A 19,518-nucleotide genomic window follows, 5' to 3' on the forward strand; every position below is an offset into this window, starting at 1 on the left:
GCTCCCCAAGGCAGGCAGCGTCGGAAAGACCAGAAGCCTGACCTGCAAATGAGATGTCTTTTTGGACCTCTTTTAAGGAACCAGTGTCTTGACCTCTTAGAATATTTTTCGCTGAAACTCACATTTGATCAGAGTGGTCAAGATGGGCTTCAGATCAAGAGACCCAGCGGTCTCACCCCTGCACCACCCAATCGCAACACTGGGCCTGCTCCTCCACTCTCTGGGCTTGCCTCAGCCGCTCCGTCTGTGGAAAGGAGGTGGCTGAATGAGAATCCTTGCGATTAGTTCTCATGTTGACAAAACTATGAGCTCTTGACTCTCTGAAAAATGCATGAGATACATTTAGGTGTGAATCTGTTAGTCAGGCTAGCCTTGGCTGTGCTGTGATAACTGGTAAACCCTAATGTCTTGGTGGCTTTGCACAGTCACAGTGTGTTTCTCGCTCACATGAAGTCTGCTGTGTGTTAGCTGCATCATCTGTAAGAGGTAGCCGGCAAGATCCCGGGCAGGGGAGAGAAGGACAAGGAAGGGACGCCAGCTCTAACCGCCTCTGCCTAGAAGGAGCACCCAAAGCTTCCATGCACAGTCCACTGGCTGAAGGAACCCTCTGGCCCCACCCCAGCTGCAAGGGACTCTGGGAGATGGAAGGAGCACTTGGAATATTTGGTGGGTCCAACTACCTCTCACACATTCCATGATGTGATGTTGAGTTGGTGAGCCTTTGTTGCAATCCGTCAGCATTGAATGCCTTCCTGAATGTGTCCTGAAGCTGGGCTTCATCCCATGCACTCTCCTTTGCTCACAATCGCACGTCAGCTGACCTTTAGGGACCTCGACCTCTTCTTCATACCTACCACCACTCAGCTGAGCAGCCAGCTCCTCAGAAACATCTGGAATTCTTCTTTCCGAGTGGGAGACCTGGAGCTGGCCACAGATGGTGTCTTGTCGATTCTGGAGCATCCTTGGTGTGACCGAGGGGATATCTGTTCTCCCTTTGTCTGGTTTAAGTGAATGGAGAGGGAGAGTGTTTGCTCAACTGAAGAGAAACGGTGGAATTGTCTGACTTGCTATGTCTCCCACTCATTCTTCCACCACACAGTCCATCCATGCAGTTATCCAAGAATTGTTTCATACCAGAGCCTAGATGACACTTGGGAGTGTGGTGCAAAGTCTTGTTGGGGGCATAAGGGCACAGTATAGGGGGTTTTCCTCAGGAACAATTCTACCTGGCTTGCGGAGAGTAGACCGAGAAAGGGCCCATATGATGACGAGGACCTGAAGCCAACGGTGACAGCTGGCATTTGCTGAGCGGTTGTGTGCCAGGCACTGGGACACTGTGCTGAGCGCCTTGCAGGTGTGACTGCTTCTGAGCCTCAGGCGATCCCAGTGAAGCGAGACCGTTATCCTCACTTCCTCAGCCACTCAGAGTCCAAAGCCGGCCACGGTCTCCGAGTCTGCAAAATCCGCTCCGGGACGGTGATGGCGTCTCCATGGACCAGTTGTTTCATGTGATCGAGGCACTGCTCCTTCTGGCACATCTTCTCCACTTGGTCCCAACCCTTGTCGGCCCAATTTAGACACATTGGGTTCCTGTTGCTCGCCCCCAGGAACTCCATGCTGTTAACCAACCAGGGGGGAAATGTCTCAGCAAATATGGGGAGGTGCCATCTTCTCCTTCCCCCTGCCTCTGCCTGAGTCCAAAGCCACATCCTCTCTCCCGGGATTATTAAGACGACCACCCATGCGGCCCCCTTGGTTGCTCTTCACAGCCACCAGGAGGTGCTTTCTAACATGGAAACTGACCCACTCTCACCTTCAAACTGGGGTGACCTGTGGGACATAGCATCCTCCCCCCAGCAGGCCCCTCGGATCAGCCTGTGGCCTCAGCTGGCCACCCCTAGACTGTACCAGCAACCCCTGCCGTCCAGCATTCATTCCCACCGTCCTACCCACAAACAGCTGTGGAATGTTGAGCCCAGGGTCTGTCCTGACAACATCCACAGTGTCTAGCACGGTGCCTGGTACACACTGAGCCCCCAGTAAATGGTTTTGAAATAAGTAAATTAAAATTAGGCCCTGGATGGCCATCTCATTCAGAGGTCTCAGACGGGTGGCCAAGAGGCTGGATTCAGCCAGCATAATTTAAAACTCCATTGGAACTAGCTGTCAGCATTTTTAAAGCGGGGGGTGCGGGGAGAGGATTCCACGGGAAATGAATCCTGCTGTCTGACTTCTCTTCAACGAGCAGAAGAGCAGCTCCGCCCCCTTCCTGAGCCCAAGGCTGACAATCATCCTGTGGGTTGGAGTCGAGTACAAACAGTGAAGGTTCTTCTTCTCCTTCTTCTTTTTTTTTTTTTATAGCTGCTCCCCAGTCTACTTCTCTCATTTATGCAAAATCAGTCCTGGGCTCCTGTAAGCACCGACATTTTTTAGCCCCTGGCTGTTTGAAACCTTGTTTTACTGGTGGACAGACATGTCCTGCTAGGCTTGTGCGAGGCTGCATTTCGTGGCCAGGCTGGGGCGGGCACCCAGGTCCCTGGGTGCTCGCTCGGCTCCACCATCTGCCTCGCGTTCTCCACGCATCCCTCCCTGTACATGGAATGGGCCCCGCGCACACCCCACACGTGCTTGGAATCTCCGTTTTGGATTTGCCTTAAGCTCCTTTTGCTACAAGGTTGGGATGTTTTAGAGCCTCCTAAGTCTACACGGGCTCCTCCCATTACCACCCCCAACAAGGTCCCCGGTGCCCCCGAGCTGGGCGTCCAGAGCCACATCCATCACGGACACTGGGCTGTCAGCACGGCCACGCGCCCCCTCAAAGGCCTGCATCCAGGATGGATTTATCCCAGGGGGACCTTGTTATGCTTTTATGTCTTTAATTCATTAGATTTTCTGTCAGCAGCATAAATCAGTACTGGACCCTCTTCTTGCACACTCGAGAACGGGGAAGACACACAGGGAACAGAGACTGTGCAGAGGGCTAGATGTGGCTGAGGGTGATTCTGCCGCCCCCATGTTAATCCCTTTGTTTTTCAACCAGAAAAAGATTTCAGAGACATCCTCTGGGGGTCGGAGAGAGGGGAAGGATGGATGGGGAAACTGAGGCCGAAATTACTGCTTTCCTTACAATCCTACCAGATCCCCCTTAATTTCCCCTAATTCCATTGTCAAAAATTCTCCCCTTTTGTTCTGCTCGAGTACACGTAAGAAGGATTATCTTCAAAATTCATCAACCAAAAAAAATCACGTTAAACCTTCAACAGTAATTATTATGAAATTCAAATCCCCCAGGTCTTGCAGACCCCCAGGGTGCGGTCCCTCCCTTCTCTCTCATCTCGCCCTATATGGCTCCCCCTTTTCTGTATAAGCTGCAAAAATGCTTTTCATTCATTTACTTATTAATTCCTTCATTAGCCAAATGTTTAATGAGCAACTGCTAGGCGCCAGCTACTTTTATAAGCCTTTGGAGTACAGTAGAAAACAGACAAATTTCCTGCCCTTACAGAGGTTACATTTAGTGCAAGAGAGGAAATGCTACAAGCAAACACATACATTGCAGGTCAGATTATAACAAGCGCCGTTAAAAAGAAATCAGAATAAGGGATAGAGAGTGAACAGGGAGCTATCTCAGATGGGGTGGCCCTAGGAGGCCTCTTTGAGGCCACGTTATTTGGGCAAAGACCAGAGCGAAGTGAGGGACTGAGACCTTGTGAGAAAAGGAGGGACAGTGCTCCAGGGACAGGTGATAGTGTGTGCAAGGGCCCTGTTTCAGAGTGTGTAAGGTGTGTTCAGACATGGGCAAGACGGCCCATGTGCCAGGCAAACAACGGGATGGGAGGGAAGTTGGGAGAGGTGGCCAGAGGCCAGCTAGGCAGGGCCTGTGGGCAATGGGAGGGACTTCGGATATGCTCCGGGTATGGGAGAAGCTTGGAGGGTTCAAGGCAGGAAGCGACACACTCGTCATTACCTTTCAGAAGGATCATTCCATGTGCTCTCTCCCAATGAGGCAGACCACAGGACAGCCTGAGTGGGCTCAGGGGCTCTCCAGGGGGGGGCCTGAGCTGGGGGAGGGAGGAGTGGGTGGCAGGTTCTTGGCATTAGGAGACTCAGGACTCCAGCTTATGCCTTAGGTGTTTGGGGTGCACTCTGTAACGTAATACCTGTGCTGCCTTTTTATAGTATTACCGCCTCCACTGAGCCACTCCACTGTCCAGAAACCCCAGGGGCTTGAAGCCTCGTCTCACACGCTGGCTCCACCTCCCGAGTCATTTTGAGCATCGGAAACGGCATTCAGTTTCACCAGCCATTGGTGGAAGAAGTTGGACTAGAGGGAGGAAATGCTTTTCTGAGAAGGGAAAATGAAAAGGGAGGAACTTTTGTTCCTAATATCCCCAAACTCACCCCGTGTCAGGACTTTTGAATCAGCCACTGCTTCTAGAGTGTAAGCTCCCCTCCGGCCCCCTGGCACCTTCACCCAGAACCTTAGCAACCCCATCCTTTAGAGCAGGGGTGTGCCCCTCAAATTCCTATATTCAAGCGCTAACCCCCAAGGTAACTGTATCTGAAGGTAGGGCTTTTAGGGGATTATGAAGGTCACACGAGGTCGTAAGGATGGGATCCTAACCTAATAGGGTTGTGAGGACACAGGGAGGTGGTGCCTGTCTGTGAACCCAGGCAGAGCCCTCTCACCAGGAACCAAGTGGCCGGCACCTTGGTCCTGGACTTCCGAGCCTCCGGAACTATGAGAAATACATGTCTATTGTTTAAATCACACAGTCCACGGTGTTTTGTTATGGCAGCTGAGCGAAGACAAAGGGTCTTCCAGCCCCTGATCACACACCGCCCCCCCCAGCAATGGAAACACTGAGCACACACACTGCGTGTTCATGAATTTCCTACACACAGCACACGCCTACCATCAGCCTGCCTAGGAAACATCCAAGAAAACTCTAGTTTCAAGAGTGAGAACTAAAAGTAAATGGAAGTTTTGCTGTTCTCTTTATGTTGCACACTGGACCCTCTTGCCCACTCTACCTTGGAGACATTGTTTTAGAACTCAGCCTCTGTTCCTCCAGAAAGCCTCCTCTGATCGGCAGCTCATTCATTCATTCATTCACTCGCTGAACAAATATTCAGGAAGGACCTACCAGGGGCCGAATGTAAGTAGGCATGGTTCTGCTCTCGACGGCAACAACCTGGTCTCAACAGGTCGTCCTGTAATGCACTTTCCTCTGGAATTAGCTATAACTGCTTCAGCGTTCAATTACATGTTTACAAGACATGTGTCTTTTCTACCAGAGGACGGAGAAGGACAGAGGCTGTGAGGACTGAGGCCGACATGAGGACCGACTGTCCTCATTTGCTGTTGCATCTTCAGTGAGTGGTGTATAGTAAGCACTCCGTAAACGGTGAGTGGATGAGTGATGAGTGAACAAATGAGCAACAAGTGGGTGACTGGGTTTACTCCCCCTTTTCTCCCTTCCTCAGGTCAGTCTTGCCGCGGAGAAACGCTGAAGGACTTGAGGGGCAGGCGGACTGGCCACAGGGCGGGAGCGAGGGGGGGAGATTTGCGAGCTGGGCCAGGTTAGCGGTGGTTTTATTACATCCCATTAAGCATATGGTCATGATTATAATAAGCACATGAGTTATGGCGAGTGACATATGTTTCTTAAAAAAAGAGAGAGTGAGGAGGAGGAGGAGAAAAAGAAACCCAGCAAGCGCCCCGAAACTGCCGGGCTGGCTGGGCAGGAAAGCGCGCCTGCTCTGTCCTGCTTTTTAACCCCTTCCCATCCTGGGCGGGTCAGGCAGGGAGAGAGGGACAGACTCCTGGAGGCCAGTCTGGGCTTGGGTGTCCCCAAGAGGATCTGTTCACTCGTCTAAGAGCCACCAGAGGACAGGTGTGTGTGCAGCTCAGCTTGGTGGCCCCACTGGGTGCAGGGGGGGAGTTACATAAAGGGAAAGGAGACCGAGGGAGGACATTCATCCATCCAGCAACCAGGCTCTGGCCGGCACACAGTGTGGTGTGGCGGGAAAGTCCCAGGCTGGGGTCAGGACCCCTGGGCTGCTCCCTCGTCTTCACCATGCACGTCCTGTGTGGCCTTGTGGCAGTCACTGTCCTACTCTGTCTCATTTGCAGAACGGGGGCTCACTCAATCGCTCCTGGCTCTGAGTTCGCGAAGGCTGCAAGTCTCAGGGTGGCGCATGGCGCAGAGACGCCCGCTTCCTGCCCCCGCCTCGGGAAGGTCCGCGCCCGGCCCTCAGCTGGGCGGGTCCTCAGAGGTCATCTGACCACCTTCCTTCCCACCCATGTCACAGGTGTGGGACCGGAGGCCTGGGTGTCTGTGCCACCCGAGGCTGAGCTGGCCTTGCCTCGCTCCTCCTCGCCCCAGGGTCAAAGGGGACTATAACCAGAGACTCAAAAACACAAGTATGTTTATTTATGTATTATGTTTTAAAAGACTATTTATTTATTTATTTTTAGAGAGGGGACGGGAAGGAGAAAGAGAAGGAGAGGAACATAGATGGGTGAGAGAAATACTGATAGCTGCCTCTGGCACACGCCCCAGCCGGGGACCTGGCCCACAAGCCTGGCATGTGCCCTGACCGAGACTAGAACCGGTGACCTTTCAGTTTGCAGGACAGTGCTCAACTCACTGAGCCATATCAGTCAGGGTGACACAAGCGTATTTAGTCCATCTTCTGTGGCAGATAAAACTCCACATCTGGGCAGCAGCAGAAGATAAGAGCCACTGTCTCCACCCCGGCAGCCAGGCGGTGGCTCTCCGCTCCAGGAGCAGGCATCGAGGCCGCTGGTGGAGGGTGTGGGAGCTGGGCCGCTAGCTCCTCAGGTGCGGGACCCCAGCTCTGAGAATGTGCCCACGAGCCAGATCACCTGGGGACTTGCTTTTTAATTAACCAAAGTGGTTTCTCGCCGTCTTCCCATATGAGGAGGTGTGGTTTGCTCAAAATCTCCTGGCAGCAGGTGGCAGAGCCAGACTGAGATCCAGGGCTGCCCGACCCCTCTGCCTCCACAGCGGGGTGACCCTGGACAAGTCATGTCACCTCCACAACTCCCCACTTCCGCACCTGTAGGTGGGACCACACTGTGAGAGCCGACAGAAGGGTGACGGAAGCAGCCTCGGAGCCAGAGCTGGGCCAGGCACGGGCTGTACCAGGTTAGCGCTTCCTCGCCTTTCCCCAAGGAAGGCAGCTTTTACTAGCCTGTGCCTGAAAAGATCTTATCTCTTGAACAAACTTTGTTTTCAAGTGATAATGTGTGTCCCTCTTCTCCTGCCTCAAGGATGCCTAAGCCATCCTCTGAGATGACAGGTGTGCCCACACTGGGCTGCTGAAAGTCCAATCGCCTTCAAGATACAGAGCTCCCTGGGCAGCTGGGGTCCCCAAGAGGGGCTGTCAGGGCCTTGGAACTGTCCGGACTATGGATGACACCCACCTGGGAGAGAGAGAGTCCCTGGGAGGGTGGTTGTGAGGAAAAACTCGGCCACCGGCCTTCTGTGCCCCACACGGCTCCAGGGTGTTTCAGGCGTTTCTCTGGCTCATCCTCACTGTGTATGGGCAGAATTGAGACTTGGGCACATGATAGCTCCCTGAGGTCACGAGCTGGGATGTGGAGAGACTGGGCTCAAGCCCTGTGGCATTCCAGAATGACCCCTCTCTCTGAGCTCAGCATTAAGCCCCCTCTCCACGCCTGAGGCTGGAATCCTGAGATTGGGCTGGGGGTCCTGAGGCAGCCTGCACCCCACATGAAGGACTCCCCAGTCTAGCAGAAGACATGGATGTGAGCTGGTCTGCCCAGTCCCGCAGGGCAGCAACACCAGTTCCACAAGGCTGAATGTGATTGGCCAAAGGTCAGCCGCTGGTGCCCACAGCAGAGCCAGGAAGCAAGGGAAGCCCCCTCTCTGTGCCTCAGTTTCCCCCAGTGTAAACGACAGACACCAATGCTTCAAAGGGCTGTTATAAGGCTGCCGAGAGACAGCAGCGGTGCAAACGCCCAGCGAGCACGGCCGGTGACGAAGACGCATCGCCCTCCTCTGCAGGCTCTCGCCGTGCGCTGCCAGGTGGGGACGGGAAAGGAAGCCCGAGGAGAATCGCGTCCTGGGGGCCTGTCCTGAGAACCGCAGCCGCCCCGCAGAGTGATGGCCACAGGGGGACAGACCTGAAGATAAATAAGAACAGTCCGCGTGAGCCTGGGCTCATCTTAACACTGAGCAGAGGGGCCTGGGGCCGGACTTGAAAGCCTCTGGCCGAGATGGATGGGCTGCTGCCGAGGCGGGGGCAGCTGGGCGTGGGGGATGAATGATGGGGTGCCGGGGCGCTCAGTCACCGCCAGCCAGAGATGCCGGCCTCTGTCCGGCCGCCAGGACATATGCGGGGGCCTGCCCCTCCCACCACCCTGTCCAAGGATTTATGGCTTCGTTAAGGCCTGGAGAGGGGCCGAGGCCAGGCCTGCGGTGGGAGAGTTTGATGTCGGCCCGGCCGCCCCTGCTGGATTTCCGCTCTGCGCAGTGGAGGGGAAGCCAGGCCAGGCCCCACGGGGCTGTGGTGACTCGGGGTCATGCACGGAGGGGCATGAGGCCTGGCTTCCCTCCTTATGTTGTCTGGGCCCTGAGGACTTCTGGGTAGAGAGCCTCCAGGTGCCTCCCTGTCCTGTGGGTCCTCAGTCAGCGTGGGTCTCAGGCTTCGCCAGTCTCTTGCCTTTGCCATGCAGGTTCATCTGCCTAGAGAGTACAGGGTGGGGGTGAGAGGGATCCCATAAAATTGCCACCCACCCTGACAGCCTTGGCATCTGCACCACCTTCTGTAGGGGGCAGCCTTTGTCACCCCACTCCATCCAGGCAGTGTCGGGCTGTCTGCTCAGGGTCTCGTGCCCCTCCTCATCCTCACCAACTTCTTCCCACAATCATTTGGTTTGTATCTTCAAATAACCACAAGCTTGAGGGCAGGGAGCCCATTTTTCTTCATCTTGACACCCCAGAATTTTCTCCATGGCAGCCAAGCAAAGTGTTGTGATATTTGACTATTGTTGACTGTTTTCATCTATTTTACAGGCATGGAAACTGAGGCTGGGAGAATCATTAGCCAGGATTCAAACTGAGTCTGTCTGATTCCAAAACACAAGTGTCTGGCTATTCAGCTAAGCACCCATCTGTGGGGGAAAATCAGCAAACATGGAAGGAGCATTCTGTTTTTCCTCTGAGTCCACCACCTAAAGCCCACCCCTTGTGTTCGAACAGTATTGTGGCTTCACATATGTCCACCCATTTGACCCCCATAGCAATCCTGTGACGTCAGTATTATTGGGACCATGTCATTTTACACGTTCAGAAAAGGGAGGTCCAGAGACGTGTTAGGACCACAGCCCTTGGGCAGCTGAGCCAAGGCTGTCAGATGTCCCACCCTCTTCCCATGCCCCCTCAGCTGTTCCCACACCCCCTCCCCCTCAGGCTAGCCGCAGCTCCAGAGGGCCAGCTTGGGGGAGGCCGAGACTCCGCACGTGGACTCTTGGCCTTTCCACGGGGGCACTAGAGGAGCTCCCCCAAAGCCCAGGCCCTCACTGACACCCCAACCCTGGGAGGGAGCTTGCCCTTTGGTAGTATAGAGCTCCTGGCAGCCAGCCCGCCCCATCTCTCTTGAGCCCAGGATGACCCCAAGTGGCCCTGACCTCCTGCCCACTGACAGCCCTCCGCGCTGGGGTTGGAGTGCCTGCCACAGTCCCCTTCCTGTCCAGGCCTGCAGCCCCATAGCTGGCACAGCCGTTAGGAAGCAGCCCTCTCCCACCACCCTGCTCTCTCTGGTGGGGGCTCCGCGCCACACACAGCACCCGGGGGAGCCTAGCAACCTCATCCCGCCTCCGGCTCTCCCCCATGGCCCCCAGTCCCTGCAGCCTTGTTGCTTGCCGTCTCTCTTAACTGTCTATTTGGAGTCCAGACATTTCATGAGTTGGGGCTCTTAACATCTGTCCCAAAGGATCCGTCAAGCTCCCCCTTCACTCACTGTTTGGGAGGAAAGGGAAGGAGATTGTTGTTCCTGCAACATCTTGGGGCCTGGAGTGAGGGTAGAACTTGAGTCTGCAAAGATTTCCTGCCTCTGTCACACACTCATTTCTCCATCACTCATTCATCCATTCATTCATTCACTCGTCCATTCACTGTTTGCTGAGTGCAAACAGTACGGATGTTTGCCAAGCAACACTGCATGCAGGGCACTGCCCTAAGCATCGAGATACCACCAGGAACGAGGCAGGCACACGCTTTGTTTTCATGGAGCAACAGTCCAGTGGGACAGACAGACATTAAACAGATCACGAGGGAATGGTTAGTTCACACTGGGATACATCGTGTCACCTTCCCAGGGAGCCTGTCCTTGGCCCCCAAGTCTGAGTTGCACCCTTTTCACCTCCATCCCCTTTTTGGATAGTTCGTAGGAGGATGAGTGTTTGGCATTGCGTTATGTGTTTCTTTATTGTCTGTCTCTCCCACTAGGACGTAAGCACCGTGAGAGCGGAGATGCTGACTCCCCGGTGCTCCATCTCCAGCACCTGGCGTGTAGTCGGTGCTCGGCAAACACCTGCTGAAGGAGAAGTGAATGAATGAAGGCAGAACCCAGGGTGCCAACGAGAACCGATGAGGCCCGTGTGGCGGCCTCAAGGGCACACGACGGGGACCGTTTCCCAGGGAGCCTTTGCTGGCACCGCAGGGGGCTCTCGATGCCTGGGTGACATCCTGGACCTGCCACCTCCTATCTGAGTGACCCAGGCGTGTACTTAACCTCAATCGCCCCCAGTTTCTCCATCAGTAAAACGGAAATGAGTATGACATCTACCTCTCGGGGTTATTGTGAGGACACAGGGAACAACAGCCGTGCATTTTTCTGGATGACGAGAGCTTGATAAATGCTGACTATTGCAGCCGAGGACTGCCTCTTGGCTCCCACGGAAATCAGGCTGGAGCATTTAGGACTTTAAAGAAATGGTTCCTAGTTGGCTTTGATCTAGGAGCGATGGGGTAGGAAGTTGAAGGGAAGGGCTAGTTCATTCTTGGTCCCTGCCTCAGACGAAGCATCCGCCTCTCAGCCTCAGGGTCCTCATCTGCCCAAGGAGGCGTCAACTCACTTCTCTCAGAGGCCGAGGGTCCCTCCCCTAGCCGATGCCGGGTGAAGCTCTCTGTCCACTGAGGCCTTTCCTTTCCATTAGAGATCTCAGGGCCATGCACAGCTGGGCCTCCACCTCCTGCACAAATATTTTGCACCTTCCCCCGGCCCAGATGTCCTGGAGTCTTGCCTCTCTGGCTCTCTCTGGGCCTGCTCTTTGTCCCCACCGGCTCCTAGGCAGGAAGCAACGACCCCTTTTCTTGTCCCCAGCACCTGCTACAGGGGCTGCTCTGCCCTGAAATGCCCCTAGGACCCCCATCACCCACTGTCCAAACTCCATGAATCATGCCCTCTGCAGCAGGAGGTCACACCCCTACTTTCAGTAATTAATTGTAAGGGGGTTGACTCCCAGTGTGAGTTTGGGGTTTCTCTCATCTTAGAAAAGATTCCTACTGCGGGTGGGGGGAGGGGGTGGGGTGGGGAGAGTCCTGCCCCAGGTAAGGACGCACACATGCATGCACGCACACACACACACACACACACACACACACACACAGAGTCTCAGGAGGACTACACAGCCTTCCCCTGAGACAGAGAGTTTCAAAAACTCAGGACAGTGGGAAGGGGGCCTCGGAGGGGGCAGGCTCTGGCAGGGGGCCCAGACTGTGGTTTCGGATGCTGTCTCAGCCCTGGGGTTGAGGGGGAGGCGGGGAGGAGAGGAAGCGCTGAGTCTGCAGCTGAGCAGTGATGGAACATGCACAGAGCAGAGGCGGTCCTGGGACCCACACCAGGACAAGGCGACCCGGCTTCTCCTCCTATGGCGACTCTGGGGAAGTCACTATCCTTCTCTGGGTCCGTTCCCTCCTCTGGGAAATGTCAGCTCCAGGCAGTGGGTAGCGTGGGGCCATGCACAGAGCAGGCTGAGCCAGGTCCCGGTCACAGCCCAGGCCCTGGCTTGTGGTCGAAGGTGACCTCTTGCTGGGCTTTCATCTCCCCGTCCATGAAGTGGGGATACTAACCTTACCTTGCAGAATTGCCACGCGGTTGAGAAACAGTGGCAATTATGGGGAGCCAGTCACGAAGTGCCTGGGAAATACGTCTTTCCAGGGGCGCCTGCCTGACCCTGGGTGAGAGCCAGACCCCTCAGTAGGGCTTTTCCTCACGGACTCCGTGCCTCACAGCACTGAGCTGTCTGTGAGTACAACACACATGCACGCATGTGGTGGTTGTCAGAACGCCCTTCTTCCCCACCAGATTATGAGGCTCTGGAAGGCAGGGACCTGGACCTGGCACATCCTAGGGCTTCTATGAATCCAGTCGGGAAACCAGAACTCACGCAGGTGTTTCAACAGAGAGAACTGAATACAGGGAACTCATTCTGGGAGTGGGTGGGAATTGCTGAACAGCCCACATGGTGTGACGAGGTGACTTTGGGACACGCAGCAGTGGGGAGCTTCAACATCACTGGGACTGGAGGGACCAAGGAGGAAGCGATAACACCAGTGCCTGGGAGCCAAGATCAGTGGGGGACACTGGAACCAGAGTCAGGCGGGGGATTTGGACAGAGGGCCTGGAACCCAGGAGGTGGCCCTGTCATTGCCCCAGATGCCACCAAAAGAGGGGGTGGGTAAAGTATCCTGGTTCCTGCCCTCTGATCTTCAACCTGTTCCTCCCATTGGCCAAAGCTGGCAGGAAACTGGTTGGCAAGGGAGCCTGGGAAATGTAGTTGGGCAGGTGTCAGCCCTGAGACACAGAGTGGAATGAAGGAAGAGCAGCGCAGAGGTCTGAGTGAGCAGGCAAACGGCAGGCCCACCCTTCAGCTTATCATTCATTCACAAATGCACGAATGGCTGGTATGCACCAGGCACTGGGCAGTGTTCTAAGATTTTTACAAAGGTGAACTTGTTGAATATAAGCCTTTGTTTAAAGAATAAACAGCAGGCACTCAGTAAATGCTGTCCATCCTTGTGGGCAGTGCTGCTGTTGTCAGACTCACTCTAGAAGGCTCAGTCCTGCTGGGGTTCTGGAATTTTCTTGTGGAGACTCCAAGACCCACCCCCAGACCCTGGCCTCCCGGGACCCAGGCCCCCAGAGCCCCTGGGCAGGGAGGAAGGGCAGAGGATGCTGGCCCTGGAGCCGGAGCCCCTGTGGAGGCCCTCCACCCCAGCCCCGGGCTCCCTTTCCCCGCCTGTCAGTCAAATCCAGTGCTTGGAAGTTCAAGCGTGGCCAAAAGGAAGCAGATTTCAAAACACACCTCTGCCTGCCCCCGCTTTCCTCCCATCCCCTCATGCCCTCTGCTCCAGGCTTGGGGCGGGGGTGGGGGTGTTCCGTTGCCCCTGGCCTGTCCCAGGCAGAGCTGAAACCATACGGCATAAGTTTGTGGGGCAGAGATGCGGGTGGGGGTGGGGGTGGCTATGGGGCAGGAGTGAGAGACACCAGCAGACGCTCTGGGGTGGACCTCGGTCCCATGCAGCTCTGGGGACTGCTCCTGGGGGGTGGAGAAGAAATCTGAGTCAGATCAGGGCCACAGCTGCCCCTGCTCCAGTGAGGAGGGGTGGGGGAGGGGCCTGGGAGTGGCAGGGGAGAGGGGCCTGACCCCTGAAAATCAAAGAAGCTCAGGGCTCTTACTGTTTTTAATACTTTACCCCTGCACTCGCACAAGCCTCAGCTTCTAGAAGATTCTCCAAAGTATCTGTTGAGTGAATGAAAAGCGAATTCCCACTAAGGAGAGGTTGGCCTAACCTTGACACCAAAGGTGAAGGGGGTATAGGGCTGAAGGGTCCCCCAACCACCCGACCAGAACCAGAGCCTCAGGCCCCCTTTCTGCTGTCGGCTTCCTCCCACTTTGTCTCAACAAGGGGCTTCAGGCCAGAGCACTGGGACACCATCCTGACTCTGTTGCCGTCCAGCTGTGTGGCATCCGGCAAGCCGGTGGCCTCTGCCAGCCTCAGCTGCCCCCACCATAGGGAGACTGGGCCCCCGCAGCGTGCTGTGAGGCTTCCATCGGAGGAGACCCTGCAGATAACTCCTCACGCAGCCCCGCCTGCCCACCACAGAGGGCTTCGCAGACACGGGGGACCTTGGGAAGCCAGAGAACCAGCCAGCACGTCTCCCTTGCCGGTTGTCAATAGCGTTAGAAGTATGGCTGAGGCTCTGACAAACAGCTATTGCTTCTTGTGATTTCTGTGCAACAGCAGATGGAGATGAAGCAACGCCTCGTCACGGAGGCCCGTCCTGGAAGGAACACCCGGCGGTGGAGGTTCGCCCTTCCCGTTCGGTCGGCTCGCTTTTCACTGCCTCCTCTCCCCCAGCGCCCCTCCCTGCCCAAAGCCCAGCCATAAAAGCGGTGACAGCCAGGACCACACTGTTCACTTTATTGCAGTGTTGTTTTTCATTTGGAAAACCTCTCTCCAGAATGTGCTGGAAAGTTTGAAGAAGTGAGTTAATATATCGATGATGTCTTTATTGTCAGGACACTTCCTGAATTAGAAATAAAAGGCTCTGCCGAATTCAACACAAGGACACAGGCGGGTGGGGGCCGGTTCCTTTCCCAGAATGAAAGCCCTCCTTTCGTGGCTCACTTGGAGGGGCAGGGCCAAACTTTCTGAAGCCCGAAGATTCTTCTGAAAACTCAGGAGCCCAGCTCCCTGGAGGCGAAGGAGAAATCCCTGCCCTCTTGGGAGCAAAACCCTGCGCCCACAGAGGCCCAAGGTGTGGGCCGGTTCTGTGAACTGGGAGGAGACACACTTGGCCTTTGGTGCCCCCTCTCTGCAGAGTGCCCCTTCCCTTCTCCAGGCCCCATCAGCCTGCCCCCTTGACCCCAGGGGCCCAGTGCCCCCCCCACCTTGACCCCTACCCCATCTTGTTGATCTTTTTGAGTCTGAAATTTGTCTATGATTTATTAGAAGAGACGGACAGCAGGGTGGACTGGACAGACAAGGCTTTGGACTTGCACAGACCTGGACTTGAGTCTCTTAGTTGCTGTGTGACTTTGAGAAAGTGACTTTACCTCTCTGTGCTTCAGTTTCTTCAGCAGTGGTGGAAACACCCAGCACAGGGCCTGGTAGCTACTGTTGCTACACAAGCCACTTCCCTAGGGTCTTGTTACCACTGGGGAAGATGCGAGCCATGGGGAGAAGGAGCCTACGGGACATTGGCAGCTGCTGGCTGGGATCATAGACATTTCCTCTCAAGAGAAAACAAATGAAGGGGGTGACACCTACTATGTGCATGGCGCACAGCTACCCTTATTCTGCAAACTCAGAGAGGTCAGGTTACTTGTCCAAGATCACACTGCCAAGAGACTCAAGTTCATACCTGGGCCCCTCGGGTTCCCAGTTCATGCTGGGTGTCCTCCACTCTCCAGGGCACCTCCCTCAAAGCCACGCACAGAGTGAGTCTTGATGGAGGTGTGGAGAGGGAGGGTTCTGAGCCTGGGCGGGGCGGAGGAAGCCCCTGGGTGAGAATCCAGCCGTGAAGCGGGTAGAGGAGGGTGGGTTGGGGCAGAGGGTCCCCCAGCGGTGTCCCCCATCACAGGCAGGGTCTGGCCGGTGCCCCTTCTCCCCTGAGGGAGAACCCGAGCATCCTGGGAACTCTGTGCTGACTCAGACACACGAATGGGGTCTGTGTCCCAGGCCCCCGTGTTTCTGACTCTGTGTCTTATTTCCTTTTGATGGATTTGTCCTTACATCCCAAGCCCCTGCCACTTTGAATTTCGATGGGTCACTTCTCTCTGCCACCTTGGTCCCCATTTGAATGCCAAAGCAGGAAGGTGGGGACAGCAGAGTCTGGTGGCCCATTTCCTCTGTACTGTAGTCAGGGACACTGGGTGGGGCTCCCATGACTTGGGACTCCCCCAAGGGAGGGGGGAGTGGATGGAGAGAGAAGGGGGGATTGGCTGAATGGGGAGCAAAACACCGGTCCCCCCTAATCTGCATAATCCTCAGGATGGCGGGCAGGTGCTGGGAGCCAGGAGGGGACACTGGCGGAAGTGCACCTTGACCAGGGACAAGGGGGCCCAGATGTCAGCACTCAGGAGCAGCGCTGCCTTTCAGCCCGGCAGCCTGGGAAGGAACCCAAGACATCAAGTTCGTCTGCTCTGTGTCCACCCAACCGCTGTGCCCTGTGAATGAACAGCTGCCCCTCTCCTGCCTTGTCCTCCTCCGCAACAGCCTTGCCTCCCCACCCCGTCTCCAGTTCCATCGTCCTGACCTTGTCCCTAAAACAGGACGGTGTCCTGATTCCTCTCGCCCTTCTCCGGCAGCCTGGCTCTGTTTGCTACGTACGGAGCTCCCAGCTAATAGACATGCCGCCCCTGTGTTTCTGTGTGGGGCGCCCGTCCTCCCTGAGGCCACCCTCCCCAGCTCTGCAAGAGGCCACGTGAGTGTCGTGGTGGTGGATGCGGGGAGGGCAGCAATGACCACCCCAGGTGTGGGGCTGTTCCGGATGTAAACTGAGTGGCCGCGGTCTCAGTCATCCCTGCTCCCGCCCAGTGCCAGAGACCAGCCTTCGGTTTCAGACCCGGTTCCGAAGTCGCTGCGTGACCTGGGTACATAACTCTATGACTTTGTGCCTTGATTTACCCACCTGAGACTGAAAGGGTCCCTCCTCCCCACGCCACCCATCTCTCTCATTGCCCCAGACCCTCAAAGGAGCGGGCAAGAGGGTTTCAGCGGCTGCTGCGTGTGGGTAGAACAGTCGGCTGGCCTGGCTTGGAGGCCGGGAGGAGGCCATGGTGGGCAGCCCTCCCGCCCCTGCCCCGGCCCCAGCACACATGCTCCTGCAGCTAGACTTCCAGCGTGCCCTGACCCCGCCTGGCTGCCTTCCCCACCACCCCCAGATTTGTACCCGGAACCTGCACATTTAGCCGTTCGCCGCATTGCAGGCCAAACCATAAATCCTCCTCGGCCGGCGCCCTGGGAAAGAGCTCCCCACACTTCAGCAGAGCCCCGAGGCCTGGCTTCTGAGACCCCACTCGCCAGGCCTCCCGCGGGGAGCGTGTCTGCTCTGTCCTCAGGTGTCCCCCAGCCTCCAGACAGCGAGCCAGGCAGCTGAGAAATCGGAGTAATCAAAATAATTGGAAGGGGAATAAAAGGAAAATAAGAACAGTTCACCCGGACCTGGAGGAGATGAACTGGGACGTCTCTCCCCATTTTGCAGATGGGTAGCCTGAAGCTCAGGGTCAGTCCTGAGTCCTCCAGGGTCAACTCCTGTCCTGTCTCAAAGGCCCGGCCAGACCAAGTGAATTTCTAATTCTCGAGCCTGGACGCAGCTGGAAACTACAAGTGGATCATGGTGTGTGGGACCCACACACTTGGTCTCAGTCCCGACTCTGCCCCAGCAGCTGTGTGGTTGCGATGATGGGTTTCACCCTCTGGGATGCTCCCCTCTCCCTCTCCTCCTGAGCCCGCCTCCTAGCCTCCCCCATTCCTGTCCCAACCCCGAACAGGCAGGGCCTTTCCTGTCACGGATTCTCTTCCGTGAAATGCAGATGGACACCCCGAGAAAGCTGCTCCAGGAAAACCTGCAGAGCAGACATTCTGGTTGTCTGAAGCCACCCTTGAACCTGACCCCGACCCTAACATGCCAGCCATCAGCATTTTATGAGCCCCGCCCAAGGACCCGAAGGTACAGTGAGCCCCTCGGAGAGCTCATTCAGTCCTGACCTAGCCCTTTGGGGAGGGAGGGCAATGAAGAGGATGGCGTCGGTGAGTGCTAGAGGCTGGACTCCAGGCCAGAGTGGTCGGAGGCAGGGCCTGGGCCTTCACCCCCAGGCGGTAGAGAACAAGACCACGGGTGTCCTCAGAAAGGAGTCCTCCCACTTTCTGCTTTGTGTGCCCCTGCGAGTGGTCCAGCCTCTCCCTAGTCCCGAAGGGCCTGGCTCTGCTGCCGTGGGCCTGGCCTCGCTCCTCCACGGCACTGGGTGCCCATCAGGGCAGGACATGCAGGTCCAGGTCTCCTGTCCTCTCTCTGATTCATGCGTGTAACAAGCGCCTCATGCTGGGCACAGTCCTGATGATGGAGACAAAGTCATTTCAAAAATGTCCTCAGACCCATTGTCTCCCGCCCAGTGTGCCTGTGGCGCCTCCTCTTTCCATTACATCTCCACTGATGGGTGAGACAGAAAATTTAGAAGGAAAATGCCCTGGCTGGTGTGGCTCGGTGGATCGGGTGTTGCTCTACAAACCAGAAGGTCACTGGCTTGATTCCCAGCCAGGGCACTCGCCTGGGTTGTGGGCCAGGTCCCCGGTTGAGGGCGTGTGAGAGGCAACTGATCGGTGTTCCTTTTGGACTCAGAAGTTTCTCTCCCTCTCATTCTCCCTCCCTTCCCCTTTCTCTAAAAATAAATAAATAAAATCTTGAAAGAGAGAGAGGAAGGAAGGAAGGAAGGAAGGAAAGAAGGAAGGGAGGGTGGGAGGGAGGGAGGGAGGGAATTTAGAGGGAAAATGGAAAAACTGTGCCTGGAATCACAAGACCTAGGTTTAAGTGCTCACCTTGTTATTAACTTCTGTGACCTTGAACAAGACACTGGGCTCTGGGCCTCAGCTGCCCCTCTGCCTGTCACACGGGAGGCCTGAACTCCAGCCATCATACAGTCTCGGTCACTCTGGTCCCACCTTCCTGACTTTTGCTATGTTCACCTACCCCCTGTAACTTTATTAACTGAATATTATTCTTTAAATAAATGTACTTTCCTCAGTTAAATAAATTTGTTTTAAAAGGAAATTTTAAATCACTTCCACAAACGAAAAAAATCAGTATCATCTGCCATTAGAAATAAAAGGTAACCAGAAAAATAAATACAGTGAAGATGAAATAACATTCTTAGCCTCAGTGGAAACTGTTCTCTGCTACAGGCTGTGGTCCCAGCGTCCTGCTCTCCTTCCATTCATTCCTCTAAGAAATGTCCCCTGAGCTCCTTCCCTGTGCCAGGCATTGTTCTGGTGCTGGAGATGAAAAATTTCAAAACAAATAGACCAGTCCCTGGTTGATGCAGCTCATGCCCTGGTGGAGGGGGACAGACAGTAAGTAAACAAACACAGCACAGTAGTCACCTGCTGTGGAGGCAAAGCAAGGCGGGTGGAGAGGGGTCCTTACCTCACCCAGAATGGCCAGGCATGGAGTTGAGGTGAATTTGAGCAAAACTCTGAAGGGAGCAAAGGCATGAGCCATGTGGACACCTTGGCCAGGAGCACTGGCTCAGAGACAAAAGCAAGTGCAAAGGCCCTGAGGCAGGAGTGTGCTCGTGTGTCTGAGAAACCCCGAGGAGCCCAGGGTAGAGTGAGCCGGGGGATTCTTGCTCAGCAGGGTCTCCAGGGCTGGAGAGGTCAAAGAAAGCAAAGCCTCGAGCTCCCCCTGGAGCTGCCATCAAAGTGGGGAGGCGGCCCCCAAATTCCTCTCTCCAGAAGA

Source organism: Sturnira hondurensis, unplaced genomic scaffold, assembly GCF_014824575.4.
Source record: "Sturnira hondurensis isolate 20B ecotype Veracruz unplaced genomic scaffold, ASM1482457v3 Scaffold0018399, whole genome shotgun sequence".
Lineage (NCBI taxonomy): Eukaryota > Metazoa > Chordata > Mammalia > Chiroptera > Phyllostomidae > Sturnira > Sturnira hondurensis.